Source organism: Hyaena hyaena, unplaced genomic scaffold (assembly GCF_003009895.1).
Source record: "Hyaena hyaena isolate Hyena2069 unplaced genomic scaffold, ASM300989v1 scaffold_512, whole genome shotgun sequence".
NCBI classification, from domain to species: domain Eukaryota; kingdom Metazoa; phylum Chordata; class Mammalia; order Carnivora; family Hyaenidae; genus Hyaena; species Hyaena hyaena.
The window spans coordinates 875,294-879,875 of record NW_024081143.1 but is presented as its reverse complement, the minus strand read 5'-3'; the positions used below and the strand labels follow the sequence as shown (position 1 = coordinate 879,875).

Here is a 4,582-nt window from a genome sequence, read left to right as displayed (position 1 = left end):
TCCTTTTGTCTTAAGGATTCAGGAATGAGAAATCTGGCTACAAATTAAGTTCATCCCAGTTTATAAAAGAGCTTGAGTTCTACATTGTAAACTTAGCCATATCTCCATTGGCCAGTGTTGGCCACATCTCTACTGGCTGGTGATTCTCAGTGTTCATGTTGTGGGCTGTAGATGTATTGAGAACTCTTCATGATTTCTTCTTTCTGGGCTCAGATTTTAATACTCTGTTTCATTTCCTGCAGGGTGTACAGCAGGGTCTGGATGATTTTCACGTGGTCCAGAAGGTCAAGAGGGATGCCATGAAGAGAGTTGATGTCCTCAGTACCCCTGATGACACAGTTGCCTCAGTTAAATGCAAAGATGATGATGGGGGCAATAGAAGATTCCAGGGCCCAATGCAGGTAGGTGAAGCACTTGATGTCCAGCATGGGGACTTCATTAACAAAAAGCACTCCTGAAAGAAGCTCAGCAATGCCCAGATCAATATACTTATTCCCACCTTGTTAATCTCCCCTCGAAGTTTGTGATTTTGGTCTTCGTTAACTGGCCCATCATAGAAAGGATGTCTTGACTGCCCTGGGGCTATGTGTTGGCCACATCCAAGTCATGCAAGGTCACATAATGGATGAGTTCTTTCTTCTTGTGCACATCCTCTTTGGTAATGGGACATACTGTTCTGCTTCAAGGTTGAATTCTGTGTCGTATGTATCACACCTCTCTTTCCTCTTCACAGCCCCACTGTTGACTTCAATGTAGACCACATCTCTAGCCTCCATTTAGAGTTTCTAATAAATCTGAAATTGTTGCTGTGGTTGCTGCAAGTAATGCTAGCTGCTGTCATTAAAAAATGATGAGGGGTGCCTGGGTGGTTCGATACCAGCATCAGCTTAGTTCATAATCTACAGTTCATGAGTTTGAGCCCCATGTGGAGCTGTGCACTGACTGCTCCAGCATGGATTCTGCTTTGGATTCTCTTTCTCTCTCTCTCTCTGTCCCTCTGGGGCACACACACACACTCTCTCTCTCAAAAATAAACAAACATTTTTTTTAATGCTGAAATTTTCTTTGGGGGGGAGGTGCTGCTTGCCCATCATGCCCTCCTTGAAAACGAAATCAGGCCAATAAGAAGCCTCACCTTCGGAGTTTAAAATACAAGGCTTGAGTCTTCTGGTCTTTGGAACTGTAAACAGGAACCTATAAATTAGTCCAAAGGCCTCTCACAAGTATAGAGCAGACAATAACCGGTGCATCCACTCATCTCTACAGGAAATGAGAGAGGCTTACATTGTTATTTATTTGACTAGTATATATAGATTTGTGTGAAATTCTGTTCAAAGTGTATAGTCTCTTGTGTCCTGCCTTATATACATGTAAATCTGGTAAATGCTTCCTCGAATTGAGACTATCTTTTGCTTCCCTTGTTTTAGTACTGAAAGGTCTTTTGTTAGTAGGATCGTTTCATTCATCCAACGCCACAACTTGTTCTGTATTTTGATCTGCACTGACTTGGGTGGGTTTTGTTAATTTTTTTAATGTTTTATTTATTTTTGAGAGAGAGAGAGAGACAGCATGAGCAGGGGAGGGTGAGAGAGAGGGAGACACAGAATCTGAAACAGGCTCCAGGCTCTGACCTGTTAGCGCAGAGCCCGACACAGGGCTAGAACCCACAAACCATGAGATCATGACTTGAGCCAAAGCCAGATGCTTAACCCCCTGAGCCACCCAGGCGCCCGGCCTGGGTGGGTTTTGTGATGTTGCAAATATCAAGGTGCGATGTGCTGTGAGAAAGGGGAAAATGGTATTGCATATTCCTTCAAGCAGGTACTCAAAGGTGTTATACATATAAAAGAGTATTCAAAGGGCAGCAAACAGCAACACAATTCTAGAGAGTGACATATTGAACAATTTTAGGGACTTTTTGAGATATTTTAATGCAGTCACAATTATTTTAATAGTAACTGTATTATAGTTTCTACTGACTGTTATTTAAAACATTTAATTCCTTCCATAGTGCTCAGAACAAAAACAAGTTGAGGATCTATTGCCCTCAAAGAAGGCAGAGCCAGGAGAGAAGCACAACACTGAATGGTAACACTCACATTATTTTCTATGTAAATGGAACCCCCTAAACATGGTGTCATTGGGCTATACAACATCATTTGCTGCTGAGACAAAATGAAGTCAGAGAAGGCAAGTAAGTTATTGCAAGGGCCCATTTCAGAGGTGTATAAGAACTTAGCACAGTACTAGTTAAATATGAAAAGAGGGAATAGATTTGAGAAATACTTTGGAAGCAAAAATAAGCAGACAGGAACATTTGATTAAGTGGGAGGTTGAGGAAAAGAGCAGAGATGGATGCTTTAGGAGATTAGAATCTAAGTTCCAAGTAATAGAACTTTAGATGAGGCATAGATTAAACTTTAAGTAGGTGACTTTGGACCTGATCCATCTGAGATGCCAGTGAGACACAGGAAAAAGGCAGCTGGCTGGTCATACAGGGACCAGCTTATGAAAAGAGTGGCATGTTATCAGTGCAGGCATATTGAAGTGTATTCAACTTTATAGGCTGCTTCAGCCACTGAGTAGAGTGAACTGAAAGAGGTGTTCAGGAGACAGCCATGGGAAATAGTCCTTTTCTGTGGCAGGGACAAAGAGGAGCCCCTGATGCAGAGCAGGAAGAAAGAGCTGGAGGAAAATTAGGACTGTCATCTACTGGTGGCCAGAGTAGGAGAGAGTTTCAGCAAATCAACAGTGTTAAATACAACAGAAAGAAAATAAAGACTGATACAAATGTTTATTACATATATATATGTAATATATATTATATATATATTCTTTTTAGAGCTTAATTTCTCTAACCATTTCAATCTGGAGTTTTCCTAACCTTGGTAGATATTATTCCTTTATAGCTTCTTTAATTATTTTAGCTACTTAAAAATATGTTAGGTTATAGTTTTCCATTGTTTTGGATACATCTTTTGGCAATAATTTCATTGCCTGAATCATTCTGCCTTTATTTTCTCTTCCTAATGATAACTTATATTTTGTATGGAAGTTGACCTGGATCCATTTCTCATTCTCTTCTTCCTGCTCCTCCTCCGCCTTCTGCTCCATATCTGGAGTCTCTCTTTATTTTTAGGAAGATGGGTGGGTCCGAACAGTTTTTACAGCTTTATGGCTCTAGAGCTCCCTCTCCTGTCATTTTTGCAAAGTAATAACAACAAAAAAATACAACCTCACATTTATTTTAATGCTCTCTGTTCCTTTTCCTTATTAAAAAAAAAAAAAAAGGAAACAAAAAATAAAAAACCAAACCCAAAGTTTTCTTTCCTTTGCTTCTATGGTAACTATCTTGATAAATTTGGGTTCTTTCCCAATAGTTTCTCATCAGTGTGGGTCTTTGCCCTGGAGGCTTCATTCGATTAGTTCTAAGAGTCCATGGGGCTCAGACTGCTCCAGCGCTTTCCAATCTCACTGCAGAGCTCTTGGACTCACCCACAAAATGACTAGGATGCTACTCTGTAGTGGACCCACAGGCTTCCAGAAGGAGCCTGGTAATGTGGGACTACAATGGGGCTTTAGGATCTTATTTTAATATTAAGTTCATGAAGATTTTGCAATGATCTCCAACATTTGTGTTTGTTTTATTAACAGCTAGTGTTTTCAATGTCTTATTGTATACCACTTATACTTCAGAAGGATGCAGAACATCCCATGTCCTCACATGAGCATGGGTGTAACATACATATGTGATCCTATTTGATAAGCTCATAGGTCTCTCTTAGAGGTTTTGTTACAGTTGTGGGGGACACTGGCCAGACTTCAATGGGAAGTATTACGTATGCTGCTTTTAAAAATATACATAGCTCGGGGCACCTGGGTGGCTCAGTCAGTTGAGAGTGTGACTCGATTTCAGCTCAGGTCATGATCCCAGACATGGAATCAAGCCCTGTGTTCTGTTCCAGGGTACTGGAATCAAGCCCTGTGTTGGGCTTTGCGCGGAGCAGGGAGCTTGCTTAAGATTCTGTCTCTCTCTCTGCTCCTCTCTCCTGCTCTTCCTCTCTCTCAAAAAAAAAAAAAAAAAAAAAAAAAGAATACACATAACTAAACATGAATTCTTGGTAAAGGAAAAGATAGGGATGAGACCTCAGAGAGAGGTCAAAATATAATTGAAATATAATTGAAGGAAAAAAGGAACTTCTTTTAGAATTAAGGAGAACATACTGTATTTTTTAAGAATAAGAGGAGAAATAAAAAGGCAAATGTTGAATTTGAATACAGTCCAAAAGAATAAAATACAAAATAATTTTTAAAAAGCTTTTTATAAAGGGATTAGTTCTGAAACACACACACACAGACACACACACACAGACACACACACACACACCTCCTCCCTTGTGATACCAAAGGATCATCAAACATTTGTTTGAAGATCTCCAGTAATGGGAAGCCAGTTACTCCAGACAGGACTAGCTTACAGACAGGTCTTCACATTATTGATTGGAGGACTTTCATTTCCTGCATTTTTTACACATGCAATTTATTCCCTTTTTCTCAGTGCCAGGCATGCAGAAAAAATTAA

The 4,582-nt window shown here is 39.9% G+C and overlaps 1 pseudogene; it reads right to left on the bottom strand.

The window, feature by feature from the left end:
* Window positions 1-209: 209 nt before the first annotated feature.
* LOC120247291 lies at window positions 210-776 on the bottom strand (annotated as a pseudogene).
* Window positions 777-4,582: the final 3,806 nt, after the last annotated feature.